Source organism: Ambystoma mexicanum, chromosome 2p, assembly GCF_040938575.1.
Source record: "Ambystoma mexicanum isolate Mex_15411 chromosome 2p, UKY_AmexF1_1, whole genome shotgun sequence".
Classification (NCBI taxonomy): domain Eukaryota; kingdom Metazoa; phylum Chordata; class Amphibia; order Caudata; family Ambystomatidae; genus Ambystoma; species Ambystoma mexicanum.
The window spans coordinates 888,340,275-888,355,847 of NC_090923.1; the positions used below are offsets into that span (position 1 = coordinate 888,340,275).

Below are 15,573 nucleotides of genomic sequence, written 5' to 3' on the forward strand. Positions count from 1 at the left end.
AGAGAAGTCACCTTTCAGTTGTACACAGGGAAGCCAGGCTTGGTGTGTCAGAGCTGTACACAGGGAAGCCAGGCTTGGTGTGTCAGAGATGTTCACAGGGAAGCCAGGCTTGGTGTGTCAGAGATGTATCTATGTTTTTTTAACACTGTGAGAAGACAGTTGTCTTCAAAACGGAACAAAACGTTTCTGGAATGAACTCTACAGAACCAATGAAAATGGCACTTGTAGCAGATTTGTCTCAGTTAATTCCATTAGCATGAGCATAAACTTTCCAATATTATATTGTAAAGTTTTTTTGTTTTGATTGAACAGTTTGCATCTCTGGTAGTTCTTGTAGTATCTGTTTTACCTGCTGCAGCATTTATGTCAGGGTTCCAATATCCTGTCTGCTTGGGCTGGAAAAGTGGTTGTTTAAGGTCACGTTTCTGTAATTTTCTAATAAAGCTGGTAAATGATACTCATTTGAGGGTTGGCTCAGAATATTAAGGGAAGAAAGAACGGGTAGTCTTTGTGCAGGGATGGCTGTTTTTGGGTGTACTGTAACTTTGAATGTCTCCTGTTGTGGAACCGGTCCAATGTGGTTGTACCACCACTTTTCATTTGACCTCTTATTTACTGCCAATTAGTTACTGAACTGTCAGCTCATTTCACCTTAAAAATGCAGGGGGCACCCTGCATTCCCTTTTATCAACAAACTCCACCCCACCTCTGCAGCAGCACCACCAAGGGGTGGCAAGGGAGGCCACAGCCAACCTTACAAAAAGATTGCCCTCCACCACCAGCCCACCTGCCGCTTACTTATGTGTTTGTTTTGGTGTGCCACCCCAAGATTTCCAGTGACCCCATCAGGCCACCCCTATAAAAGATGTCTGGGGTGCCACTGGCTCCACCTCCTCAGAGGCATTCTTCCTTTTCTCACCTTCCCCCAGAAGCTCAATGTCTCCAGAGCTCTGATCATTTCCAGGCTGGCCTCCTGCAACAGCCTCTTTCTCAATCTCCCTCTCTCCTGCCAACGCTCCGTCCAGCTAATCCAGAATAAGGCTGCAAGACTTTTCCTTGGCCTCAAGCCCAGGGACCGTATCTCTCGACGCTTCAAATCTCTCCACTGGCTCCCAGTGGCTGCCAAGGATCAAATTCAAGACCCACTGCATCATCCACAAGGCATTCTGGGGCCTGGGACCACGCTATCTCCAACGTTATATCCCTAAATATTCCCCTGCTCAAACCCAACACTCCTCTAATTCCAACTTTCTGACTGCCAAACGTTTCTCTAAGCAGAGAGTAGGGGGCAGATCTCTCTCCGTGACTAGTGCCTCCCTCTGGAACAGCCTCCCTACCCATCTCAGATTTGAGCTGGACCTCCTTAATTTCTGAAAACTGCTCCAAACTCTGCTCTTCTCTACCTCTTTCTCTCTTTCCCTCCTTGCTAATCACCCCACTGCCGCTGTGACCGGTGGCCTGATCCTCATGAACCTCACAGGCTCTCAGGCACTTCCTCCCTGTCATTACCAGCATGCCCCCCATGCATTGCCCTGCGGGCCCCTGCCTGGCGGCTCCACATAACACCCTTGAGAGCTGCTTGATCTAGCACTTAGCCTGAGGTACTCCTCCTGGCTCCACTTAGCACTTGCCCGTGGGCCGTCCTCCAGCACTTGTCCACTCCTCTGTTCCCCCTTTCTATCCACCTCCCCTTCACTTCTCATCAATGTACTTGCACGGCCGCATGCCTCAAGGCCTAGTAGGACCACCACAACTGTATATATATATATTGCTGCTTTGTTTCTTATCCCTGTTATTATCTCTCCTGTACCCTTCCCATTCAGCCCTGTGGCACTTTGAAACAAAATTTTATTGTATAAAGCGCCTTACAAATGATCAATAAATAAATAAATAAATAAAGTGCCAAGCCGTGTCCTTATAGGGGAGTGTGTGTGCGCGCTTGTGTGTATCCATGTCTGTTAGTCTGCCGGCTTGTTGAAATACTTGTGTGTCTACGTTGTGTGCGGCATGTGGTTGTGTCTGTGTGTCTGTGGTGGGAGAGGGCATGTGTTCACTTTGTACCTTTTTGTGTTAACCGTGTGTGCGTGTCTACGTGCTTTGGTATCATCGCAGTGTGTGTGCGCGCGTTTTTGCTTTTGAACGTGCCTTGTGTGTGCATATAAGTGTATGCAAGTGTTTTACATCATGGGGTCGTGTGTGTGTGCATGCCTGTGCCTGAGTGTGCAGGGGAAAGCAGGCACAGTTCGCAGCTGAGCCCCGACCTGCTGAGATAGGAGGGGCTTTGCCTGTCTCTGGAGTCCCCGGGGATACTTTGATCTGGGAGGCTGGGAGCGAGAAACTTCAACGGGAGACACAGAGCAACAGGCGGGGAAGACGCCGCCAGCAGCTGTAACTCATCCCTCCATCTGCCGGGGAGACGCGCTGCCTACAAAACAGGTGAGCCGCAGGACCCCTGGCTCTGGGTCGCTATGGCTGTCGGTGTTTCTCTGCCTTCTTATGCCCTACTCACTGTCTCCCCATCCTCCTGTCACCCCGCCTGTCTCGGCATCCTCCAGCCCGACTGTCTCGGCGCCGTTCGGTCTCCCTGTCCATCTATGCATTCTCCATCCCACTGCCCGCCTTTCTATGGGTTTGTATCCCGAGTAGGCGACCCCTCCGCGCTACGTTTGGTAGCTTCAGGTCTGGCGTGGGTTCTCTTAGAGGAAGCAGTGAACTTGTTTGCAGTCCAGTGTGGAGCCTCTAAAAGGGAGTATCCTGTGTGTTATGGTGGCTGGTGCAGTCGCTCGTAGAGGGGGTGGTTTATGGTGCATGATTCCGTGCCTCTTAGAAAGATAGTGTCCATGTGCAGTTTCTCTTAGGGCAGTACTACTAAGATGGTTTAAACTCCTTAGTGCAGAGGGTGTTAGCGGTTTACAGTGCCCGGCGCAGCGCTTCTAAGAGAGTGCAGTAGGGTGTTTTAAAATGCTTGGCACAGACAGTCTCTCCTTGAGGGGTATTGCTCAGGTGAAGAGTCTCTTGGAGGGAGCAGAATGGTGCTTCATAGTCCATGGTGCAGCTTTTCTTGCAGTGACTAAAAGGTTGGTTTAAAGTGCCTAGCGTTGTGCCTGTGTGAGAACTAACAGAGGGGTTAATACTAGCTCCTGGTGTGAGGAGTAGCATGGCGGTTTATGATACATCATGATATATAACTCTTAAGGAGAAGAACAGTGGATTACAGTTCTGATTTCCTCTGCGAGTATGAGTATGCTGGTTTATAGTGCCAAGTATAGCGTCTCTCTGAGTATTAGTATGCTGTTTATAGTGTCAGGCACAGCATCTCTGTGAGTATTATTATGATGTTTATAGTGCCAGGTACCGCATCTCTGTGGGTATTAGTATGCTGGTTCATAGTGGCAGGGACAGCGTCTCTGTGAGTATTAGTATGCTATTTATAGTGTCAGGTACAGCATCTCTGTGAGTATTAGTATGCTGTTTATAGTGTCAGGTACAGCATCTCTGTGAGTATTAGTATGCTGTTTATAGTGCCAGGTACAGCGTCTCTGTGGGTATTAGTGTGATTGTGCATGGTGCCAGGTACAGCGTCTCTGTGGGTATTAGTATGCTGGTTCATAGTGCCAGGTACAGCGTCTCTGTGGGTATTAGTATGCTGGTTCATAATGCCAGGTGCAGCGTCTCGGTAAGTATTAGTATGCTTGTTTATAGTGCCAGGTACAGCGTCTCTGTGAGTATTAGTATGCTGTTTATAGTGCCAGGTACAGCATCTCTGTGGGTATTAGTATGATTGTGCATGGTGCCAAGTACAGCGTCTCTGTGGATATTAGTATGATGGTTCATAGTGCCAAGTATAGCATCTCTGTGAGTATTAATATGCTGTTTATAGTGCCAGGTGCAACGTCTCTGTGAGTATTAGTATGCTGGTTTATAGTGCCAGGTGCAGCGTCTGTGTGTGTATTAGTATGCTGGTTTATAGTGCCAGCTACAGCGCCTTTGTGAATATTAGTATGATTATGTATGGTGCCAGGTACAGTGTCTCTGTGAGTATTAGTATGATTGTGTATAGTGGCAGGTACAGTGTCTCTGTGATTATTAGTATGATTGGTATAGTGCCAGGTACAGTGTCTCTGTGAGTATTAGTATGCTGGTTTATAGTGCCAGGTGCAGCGTCTCTGTGAGTATTAGTATGATGGTTTATAGTGCCAGGTACAGCGCCTTTGTGAGTATTGGTATGATTGTTTGTAGTGCCAGGAAGAGCGTCTCTGTGAGTATTAGTATGCAGTTTTTAGTGCCAGGTACAGCGTCTCTGTGGGTATTAGTATGATTGTGCATGGTGCCAGGTACAGCGTCTCTGTGGATATTAGTATGATGGTTCATAGTGCCAAGTATAGCATCTCTGTGAGTATTAGTATGCTGTTTATAGTGCCAGTTGCAACTTCTCTGTGAGTATTAGTATGCTGGTTTATAGTGCCAGGTGCAGCGTCTCTGTGAGTATTAGAATGATGGTTCATAGTGCCAGGGGCAGCGTCTCTGTGTGTATTAGTATGCTGGTTTATAGTGCCAGCTACAGCGCCTTTGTGAGTAATAGTATGATTATGTATGGTGCCAGGTACAGTGTCTCTGTGAGTATTAGTATGATTGTGTATGGTGCCAGGTACAGTGTCTCTGTGAGTATTAGTATGATTGTGTATAGTGGCAGGTACAGTGTCTCTGTGAGTATTAGTATGCTGATTTATAGTGCCAGGTGCAGCATCTCTGTGAGTATTAGTATGCTGTTTATAGTGCCAGGTGCAACGTCTCTGTGAGTATTAGTATGCTGGTTTATAGTGCCAGGTGCAGCATCTCTGTGAGTATTAGAATGATGGTTCATAGTGCCAGGGGCAGCGTCTCTGTGTGTATTAGTATGCTGGTTTATAGTGCCAGCTACAATGCCTTTGTGAGTATTAGTATGATTGTGTATGGTGCCAGGCACAGTGTCTCTGTGAGTATTAATATGATTGTGTATGGTGGCAGGTACAGTGTCCCTGTGATTATTTGTATGATTGTGTATAGTGCCAGGTACGGTGTCTCTGTGAGTATTAGTATGCTGGTTGATAGTGCCAGGTGCAGCGTCTCTGTTAGTATTAGTATGATGGTTTATAGTGCCAGGTGCAGTGCAGTGTGTCTGAGGTGGGGTTCAGTGGCGTTTTACAGTGCCTAGTGCAGTGTCTCTGTGATTCCTGGCATGGGGGTTCATGGTGCCGGTGCACTTATACATGAAGGGAGGATGGTGGCTTATAGTGGCAGACACTGTGTCTCGCTATTTGAGAGTAATATGATGGTCTATACTACCTGGTTTTAGAATGTACCTGACTGGGGGTATTGTGGTGGGGGCGTACGCACGCCCAGATGCTGATGGTCTGGCCGTAGATAGATCACAGACTGGGTTGGGGCAGGATGGAAAGTGGAGCGGGAAGGGGTGTGAAGTGGAAAAGAACTGAAAGAGAGTATAGAGGGATCGGGACAGTCAAAGGGTGGGGTGAGGGGGTGGGGGATCATCGTGTTGGTGCAGGGAGACAATGTACAAAGAGAAAGATGAGAGGTGTACCAAATGGAAAAGGAAGGGGATAAGCAAGAGAAAGTGACAGTTCGAAATGGAAAGTGAGGTCTCCCTTGCTACCCCTGTGTTCTACCCGTGGTCTCCCTTGCTACCCCTGTGTTCTCCCTTGCTACCCCTGAGGTCTCCCTTGCTTCCCCTGTGTTTTCCCTTGCTACCCCTTTCTTTTTTTTTAACGCAAGGTCCTGGGTTGTGGCCAGCGCCATATGACTCTTTGTCTCTGGAGTGGCTGGCTTTCTTGTTCAGGCCTCTTATAAAAACAGGGGGTTTCACAAGTGTAACACTTTGAGTAGTGACCCTAAATAAGAAAGAATAGGAATAACAAATAATTATATATACAATAATTGCTAGACTCATTAAAGGTTTATTTCAGGAACACTTCAGGGGGCAAGTCACTGATGTAGTCTGTTCTTAAACACCTCAAATTCACAATACAGACAAAAACTTCCAACAAACATTTAGAGTAGAATAAGCATCCATCTCGGACTATGTATTTTGCTTTTCACAAGTTGCAGTTAGAGCATATTTTTTTTTGCTGCTGTTGTCTCTGTTACGATCATCACAAGACATTCCTCCTCGGTCACTTGGCAACATGCTTGTGCCTAAAAGTTTGTGTACAGTGTAGAAATGTTTGACTGTTGCACATAAAATTGTCCTTGATTTCATTGTGCCACATTGAATGCTTTGTTGTAATGTGTCCATCTTTCCTATCTCCGTGGCATGCTATTCAGGATGTTTGTTTGTATGAGGTAGCGAGTGCCCAGAGTACGGGAAGCAGTGTGAGTGCGCTTCTTTCCCTGCGCTACTCTAAATTCTTTAATACACAGTTATGAACCCTTGCAATGGTATGTATTTTGCCAACCTCTGAAGCCTAAAAAGTAGATCCACGAAGGATTGACATGTGGCCAACTTTGCACCAGACCTGCAGATGAACTTAACTGGTTTGCTGTTAAATCTCAGTTACCAGTTTAATGGTATCCGCTACAGAGTGTAATTTACTTTCTGACTTTGAGATCATTCAGACATGGCCCATTTTACTATAGCCGGGAAGTTACCTATAGCTGGTAAAACAGCTCAATGGGTTGAGTGTCTGCTGCTTCAATGCTTGTGTGATCTGCAGGTTGCAGGTTGGAATCCTGACAGGCCAACTCAGCCTTTCATCTTTCTGAGGAAAATAAATGAGTAGCAACACAGGTTGGGTGATATTGTATGCATATTTGTGCTAAACAAAGCACTTAAGTGTCAGTGCTATAAAATAACACATCATTATCATTTGGCCTTGGATTTATTTTTGCATTCACAGTAATATGGGCCCACACACACTGATATTACCGATACATATGGTGATCATTTCTTGTATGAAATGCATATCACATTACAGTGATATCTTAACCATATTTTTCATATTGTACTTAGGAAACAATGCTATGTAATGCCAATTCCTGTTTTATCAAAGGGTGAAAAGTCGTGTTCCAACACTTCCCGTGATGTCACTTCGGCTTGGGGTCAAATGACATCACTTCCCATGATGTCATCAGAGGTCAAGGGTCATGTAATGTCACGTCCGCTACCCCTGGCATTTTGGTGAAATGATGGCCTGATAAGAGGATGGGGAAAAGGAGAAAGACAAGGGCAGTGGGAAAGTCAGAGGACAATGAGAGAGAGGGCAAGGGGCAAGGGTGAAAGGGAGATGGTACAGCACTGGGAAGGGGAAAGAGGTGGGAGGGGTGGGGCAGAGGTCGAGCCATAGGATACAGTGGGGGAGGGACACAATGGAGAGGTAAGCAGGGGGAGATGGGACAGAACAGAGAGGGTCGACAAAAGATGAAAGTGGGATGGTGGGAAGTGAAGGGGACAAGGAGAGAGAAGGGGCACGCAGTAGAGATGAAAAGGGGAAAGAGCAACGCGGGATCAGGGATGGAATGGAGAAGAATGGGGTAGAGGAAAGAGGAAAGAACATACACGCAGAGGAAAGGGGGACGGAAGGGAAAGCAAGAAACGGAAAGTGCAATGGAATAAATGCGAGGAGGAGGGGAACGGAAAGGCTCAAAGAGGAGAAGGGGGAACGGGCCAAGCCCTGAGAGAAAAAAGGGGCAGACGGTGAGGAGGGGTAAGGAGAGACAAGGACAGAGAGAAGGTAGCAAATGGATGGAGAGTGCTAGGGTGGAAGAGGAGAAGGAGATGGGAGGAGAGAAGTGAAGCGTAAGGGCAAAGAGGAACACAGGCAGCCCTGATAAAATGCAGAGATAGAAGGGACAGAGTAGACACATATGGGCGCAGGAGAGGGCAGGAGCAAAGAGAGGAACATGGACGCGCCCGGACGAAGGCCCAGCTTGCATAAGGCAATGTAAACAAATCGAATAATAAATATAGCGGATGTTTATTGATGTGTATAGAGCTTACAGCGTGAGAACACGTCCAGTTCTACTGCAATGGCAAGTGCCATACGGTTCCCTTCCAGGGCCGGGGGGGAGGGGGGCGTCATCAGCTAGGAGACGTGCCCCCTGTGGGATTGCTTTTACACCTGCTCAGGTTACGAGCACCACCTGTGGAAAGATTGAAGCTTGCTATACGCAAGCATATACACGTAAAGTGCCAATTGTTTGATATATTCGAATAAGCTCACTGAGCGTGTAGTGGTGGTTAATGTATTACATTGGCAGTAACTCCGTCGTGTAGTGGCAGCCAATCTAGTACATTGGGAGTAACTCCAGCATGTACTACCAGCCAATGCAGTGTATTGAAGTCATCCCTACCATGTACAAGCAGCAAATGTATGGCCTGGAGACTAACACCACCGTGTATTGGCAGCCAATGTAGCACATTGAGAGTAACACCACCATGCAGTATCTGCCAATGTAGCACATTAAGAGCAACTCCACCGTGCACTGGCGGCCAGTGTATGGCATTAAGAATAACTCCATAATCTACTGTCAGGTTGTGTAGCACATTGAGAGTAACAACGCCATGTAGTGGCAGCCAATGTAGCTCATTGAGAGAAACACCACCATACAGTAGCAGCCAATGCAGCACATTGAGAGCAACTCCACCGTGCACTGGCAGCCAGTGTATGGCATTGAGAATAACTCCAGAATCTACTGTCATTCTGTGTTGCACATTGAGTAATGCCAGCATGTAGTGGCAGCCAATGTAGCCCGTTGAGAGTAACACCATCATGCATTAGCCAATGTAGTACATTGAGAGCAACTCCGTGTATTGGCAGCCAGTGTATGGCATTGAGAATATCTCCAGAATCTACTGTCAGTCTGTGTTGCACATTGAGTAAATCCACCATGTAATGTCAGCCAATGTAGCATGTTGAGACCAACACGACCATACAGTAGCAGCCAATGTAGCACATTGAGAGCAACTCCACCGTGCACTGGCAGCCAGTGTATGGCATTGAGAATAACTCCACCATGTGCTTGCAGCCCGTGTATCGCAGTGAGAATAATTTCATCATCTACTGTCATTCTGTGTAGCACATTGTGGGCTCTACAGAGGGGCACTGCCAAGGGAGAAGTGAGAAAACCAGACGCATTCTTTTTGGTTGCCATTCCGGCCACATTTTATTACACAGCAAAACGCAAATTTGCCAACCAAACATGTGACATTCCTAACAAATACACTCTTCAACAAAATCAACGTATTTCAACATCATTATACTGACAGAGTGGTCCAGGCAGACCATGGCTCCCACCCTCCAGGGCAGCGCATGTTGCTGAGGCCCTGACCCCTCCCCACCATGCCTTGGGGAGGGGGTGGGGGGCAATACCAGGAGGTAGTCCCTTCGTTACCGGCCCAAGCTGCCCCTTGATTCCGCCACCCTTGACTCCCCTGCCGGGATCCTCTGGGGGTTGTACACCCATTATGATCGGGCACTGTGCCGCCCCTCAGCATTTTATTCCAGCTCTGGAGTCCCCAGAAAGGGTATCTCAGTGTTTACATGGTCCTCTCCCGCCTGCCACAGGGGCGCGGGCCCTCCGGTCCATGACACCACCCACCTGTACCCTTGTTCGATTATGGACAAAAGATTCTGCAGCTAATGTAAAGTGCCCAGTTGGGATAAATGTACCCCATATTGATGACATGTCCCAGGGCCCCTCAACAGGCAATTTTTCATGATCCGTAGGTGCCCGTGGCATGCAGCCAGCCAGGCAAGTTCATTCTGCAATTTCGGAACAGAAATGGTCAATGGGTGATCCGGACCTGGACACCTCCGGTCCATCCTTGGGATGATCTGAGACCAGGCCAGCAAAGCCCCTGGGCAAAAACGTCCAAACACGAGAAGAAGGATAACAAACATTCCAACAGGTCCTGTCTCCCTAACCGTGCCAAGTCATTTCCCCCCACATGTAAGATCACCAACTTGGGGTTCGGCAACCCACCAGCACACACACCTGGCCCACCTGCAAACTCCCTGAACCAATCCAGTGTATGTCAAAGTCTGCCATGTCAGATAACAACTGTGGGCGTTCCCGGAATCTTAGCTCCATTCTCTGTATGAACAAATGGCCCACAACCTATACCACTGGCCTTGTCATCCTCTATACCATGCGAAATGACAAAGAACCTATGTTAGAGACATCCAGTTACCAACTGCTGGGTGGGGGTCCCCACGCACACATTCTGTCAATCGTATCACATTGCTCGCGTAGTTCCTCCCAATCCCTTTGCCTATTCCGTCCTCCTCTTTCCATGGCTCCGTCATCAACAGAGGACATGCAGCTATTTATACCCGATGTAGGCGCAGGACCTCCACCATCCGATCGCCTTGTGTATCTCGGGAAAGTGGGACAACACTGGGTCCAGCCTTGGTAGGCACCACTGGAACTCCTGTAGTTTGAAACAGGACAAAGCATCAGCCGCAGTGTTATGAATACCAGGTACGGGTTTCCGCTGAACGAGTACATTCCCACAGAGACACACCAGCACGAATCTCTTCAACAACCTCAGTACCATCAGACAAGTGGCTCTCTGGCTATTAATAGAGCAGAGCACTGACATGCTGTCTGACCAGAACATCCCATCCATGCCCCTCAGCTCCTGCCCCCAGATAGTTATTGCCACCACTATTAGGAAATGTTCCAAAAAGGAAATGTGTTTGGTCAACCCGCTGTCTGCCCAACTGGAAAGCCAATGGTGCCCACACCATTTGTTGCCTATAATGGCTACAAATCCCACGCTGCCTGCGACATCCGTGTAGAGCCCATTTGTGTACTGCTCTTTACTTCTGTTGGCTAAACTGCAACACGTTAAAATTGGTCAGAACATTGTCCCAAACTACCAGGTCTTGTTTCAGCTCTTTGAACAGCCTGGTGTGATGATGCGCCTTAGTTAGCCCTGGCATAGCCCCCGCAATTGCCCAAGAGAAAGGCCTCCCCACAGGGATTATCCTCAGCCTTAAGTTCAGTTGCCCCACCAGGCTCTCTAGCTGCCACAGAGAGACTCTTTTAGCCCTTTCACAGGTGGACACCTCCTCCCTGAATGCACAAACTTTGTCCCCAGGGAGGCGACATTCACCCAACTTGTGGTCAATTTCAATCTCCAAGTGATGTAGTTGGGCCCTCTGTTTTCTCTGCAGCAAGAGTCACCCTCAGGGTGTCCACCACCTTCTGGAATGCTTTTAGGGCCTTTGCACACTGTGCTGTGCCCTTCTTACCCAAAAACCAAAAGTCATCTAAGTAATGCAGAACCTGCGCTCCATTAAACTCCTCCTTTGTTGCCCATTCGAAGAATGTTCTGAATGTTTCAAAATAGGCACAGGATATTGAGCACCTCTGTAGTCATACATCTATCATAATAATGCTCTCCCCCTACCTGAAAACCCAACAAATGGTAATCTTCGGGGTGCACCGGAGTAAGCAAAAGGCAGATTCGATGTCTCATTACGGCAGAGGCGTACCCCTACCCAACACTGTCAACTGCAGCAGCACTCCATCAAAAGAGACATTCCTCAGAGCCCAAGTCGTCACCAATTGCATCATTTCAGAAGCCCCTCTTTAGAATGATAAATTGTGAATCAACCAGTACTTCTATGGCTCCTTCTTGGGGACAATGCCTAGTGGGAAACACACCCAATTTTCTAAGGTGGGGGGATGAAAATTGTCACATGACCCTTCCCAATTTGACCTCCTTTTCACTTCTGGCTGACTTCTGGTTTTCCGGGACCAGGGAGGAGGGGTGAGCCTCTGTACCAGAATTCGAAAACTCAGAGAAAACTGATCCACCAACAATTTTGCATCCCCATCCAGTTGTTACCGTTTGCCCATGAATGCGATACATCGACCTGCATGGGTGTGGGGAGGCCCAATGGGGGCTCCCCCAAAATCCTGATGCTACTTGTGCTCCTCGCTGCATTTGGCTCCATCTTCCAACATTCCACAGAATGAGCAATCATGTTTGAATGTACAGACCGGCCTTGCGCGCAAGGTTTTGTTAAATGCCCAACATGGTCCCTTCTTGTCCTCAGCTCCCCTGCTGTTCCGAAAGGACTGCACCGACCTCCCTGCTCCCAATACCTTGCTAGATGATGAACACACCACAGTGCAACTAGTCCACAGATCTATCACCCAATCCATTATTGCATTCCCTGCCTTGGTGCTTCTGAAGCTTTAATCATAAACTAACCAGGCACTGAAAGCACAGTCATGGTACATGGTCAGTACCAGATGATTATAAGACAGTAGCTTCTGTGAAAGTTCAAAACATTTCTCAAGCAATAGCAGAGAAAATTGCAAAACCTGTTACCCAATTAGCCAAAGATCTCTCTACAAAAAACGTGTTATCCTTTCCTTCACCCTTCGTAACTGTAATTGTTCAGCTGTAAAGCGCTTATACACAAGTGAGTGTTTCAAAGTGCTTGAATGCGGGAACGGAACAAGTGGATATCATCATCATTCTTAGGCCTTGAAGATTCTGAATGAACTAACAGCAATAACTATGAAAATGAGCAAACTAGACCCTATTGTAGCCGGCGCTTATACCAACCATCACGGTTAATGAAATATTTTAAAAAATTGTAAATAGACACTTCACTCAAGTAAACGAAATGTATGTATTTATCTTAGGCTCGATTTTATTCCAATGGTTGTCTTGAATATTGTCTTAATTGAATTGCAGTCATTCACTTGATTTCATTACATATTCACTGTTTGAAAAATTGGTTTGATTGGTTAGAGTTCATTAAATCCAGCCTAATCCCGACACGTGTTTCCCCGCCTTTGTTATGGCGGTTCCTCAGGGGTTCAACGGCTAGTATACAATGCAAAAATAAAACAGATCATTCTCTTTTCTGAAGTCGTAAATGAAACATTATCCTAATGTTTGAAATGCGCAGGGTATGTAGACAAAGAGTTTCATAGCTGAAATGTGGCGGTTTGCCCTCTAGGTTGAATTGGTGATGGCCTTTGGTCTGGTATCGTTAGTCTTAATTCGCAATATACGTGCACAGAACAGGTTATCATGCCATGTTCTTTCTGGAGAGGAGCGCTTGCTACCTTTTTGAAATATTTGCAAGGAACTTGGGGTTAGTCACCCTGAGTTACCTGGGGGCAACCAGACGTGGACTCCTTGCTCACTGTGCTCAGAGAGGCAAAGCTTCACCTCACTGATGAGGCCCAACAAGGCTGAAACACGTGGATGGGGTTGCTTTTGGTACTCTTGTTCAGAGAGGAATTGCCATAACATTTCGGTGCTGGACTGCCCATGTGGGCGGGACAAAGACTGATATGCAAATGGATATTTCCCATCTGTGAAAGGTACAGTGAGCAAAAAGCGTGTGCCGCAAACTCTCATCTCAGAACAGGTTATCATGCCATATTCTTTCTGGAGAGGAGCGCCCGCTACCTTTTTGAAATATTTGCAAGGAACTTGGGGTTGGTCATCCTGAGTTACCTGGGGGCAACCAGATGTGGACTCCCTGCTCACTGTGCTCAGAGAGGCAAAGCTTCACCTCACTGATGAGGCCCAACAAGGCTGAAACACGTGTATGGGGTTGCTTTTGGTACTCTTGTTCAGAGAGGAATTGCCATAGCATTTCGGTGCTGGACTGCGGGACAAAGACTCATATGCAAATGGATATTTCCCATCTGTGAAAGGTACAGTGAGCAAAAAGCGTGTGCTGCAAACTCTCATCTCAGGACAGGTTATCATGCCATGTTCTTTCTGGAGAGGAGCGCCTGCTACTTTTTTTAAATACGTGCACACAGTGCGATTGCCCTAGCAACAGCAATAACTAGCATTCTAGGACTGAACACTTCTACTAGTATAAGTGCGTGACAAAGAGTGGGGGTGGAGGAACATACAAAAACGGTTTGTCATCAATACGCCTATGCATGCAGGCACAGCAAGCTAGCGAGGGGAGATAGAGGAAGACAGGACAGACAAACATGCTAAGCCTAGTACATTCAAGGATGTGTAAGTGCACAGACAGAAGTGTGAGGGGGGGGGACAAGTGCGCCCGGTCCAGTAGGTTCCAGGGTTAAATGCAGAGTGGGTGCCGATCTCATGGAAAGTATTCCGAGTGCAGTAATGCGAGGCAGAGTGCGGAGGCCCAGATGCAAGTGCAGGACTGGCAGGGGAGCATGGGACCTGTGAGGCTCTGGAGGTGCACCAGGCGACCAGCCAGATGACTGAACAGGTTGGGTATGAGAACAAAGGGGGGAAGCAGGAGAGAAGAGAAAGGAGGTTAGCAAGGAAGAGGAAGAGCAAAGAGGAAGAGAAGAGGAATGTCTTACGGAGTTTCCGGAACTTAAGGAGGTCTGCCTCATGGCGGAGAGGGGCAGGTGGCTGTTCCAGAGGGAGGCACCTGCAGAGGATAAGGATCTACCCCTGAATCTCTGTTTGTAAAAGCGGCTCACCCGCAGAGAGTTGGATGAGGCCGCGGCGACGGCTCTGGTAGGAGAGTATTTGGGAAGAGAGCGTTGTAGATAGTGGGGCCCTGGCCACAGACAGCATTGTGGACTATGCAGAGGGACTTAAACTTGATCCTTACAGCCACGGGGAGCAGTGGAGGGATTTCATTGCCGGAGTGATGCTGTCCCTGAGCTTAAGGCCAAGGATAAGTCTTGCAGTTTTGTTCTGTATAAGTTGAAGAGGTCGAAGAGTAGAGGTGGGAAGATTGAGAAAGAAACTGTTGCATAGTCCAGTCTGGAGATGACCAGGGCTCTGGAGACAGTGAGCCTCTGGGGAAGGTGAGAAAAGGTACAATACCCCCAAGGAGGTTTAGCTGGTAGTGGGATTTTTTGGACATGTCCAAGATATGAGAGGAGAGGGAGAGAGTAGAGTGCAAAATGACCCCCAGATTTTTGCCTCACTAGTGAGTGAGGGTTTAGGATCAAGGGTGGTTGTTCAGAGTGAAAGTGGGAAAACGGGAGCAGGGGTCCCTATGAGGATGATCTCTGTCTTACTGGCAGTATCCTTAATCAGCTCTACCCTCCTGTAGTCCAGCAGGGAAAACATGATTTACTTTTCCTTCCATATTGTTTCCTTTGTGTCTTGAGACACATGCCACATGAGCATACCTGCTACTGCTGCCTGGACTGGAGCAGAGACCGATACTGCCTGCCCGGCTCCCCACACACTGAGATCTGCACCTGTTGCGGCCATACCTGTCCTCACTGACACTACCTCACCTGTGGTACCACTGAGCGCCATAGGTGGCTTTGCACATACATCTGATGCACCTCCCGGGGCTGACCTTGATCCCCCAGTTGTCCCCAGAGAAGTCTCACCCTGGGGATGCTATGTTTATAGGTGCATCTGTGCCAAACCCTCCTGACACTTTGCTCATCTGACTCCTAGCACTATCGTAGCCCCTCGAGGCTGCTCTTTCAGGTTTCTCCTAAGCTCACCTTGACCAGGGGGCAAGCCAAATGTTCCCATCCCTTGTGACCCCTCGATCCATGAAAAAGGGGTCCCGTCAGTGAGAACAAAGGTTGTTGCTCTGGACCTCATGCCACCCCCCAAAATTGCAGCCAAAG

General features: G+C 47.9%; 1 protein-coding gene across 1 annotated transcript in view; it reads left to right on the top strand.

The window, feature by feature from the left end:
- The first annotated feature begins 2,331 nt into the window (after positions 1-2,331).
- Positions 2,332-15,573, top strand: part of GNG8 (G protein subunit gamma 8) — a 240,608-nt gene continuing 227,366 nt past the window's right edge. The window contains exon 1 of the mRNA XM_069644587.1: positions 2,332-2,436. The gene's annotated coding sequence lies outside the window, so the exon portion shown is untranslated. The remainder of the gene's footprint in view (positions 2,437-15,573) is intronic.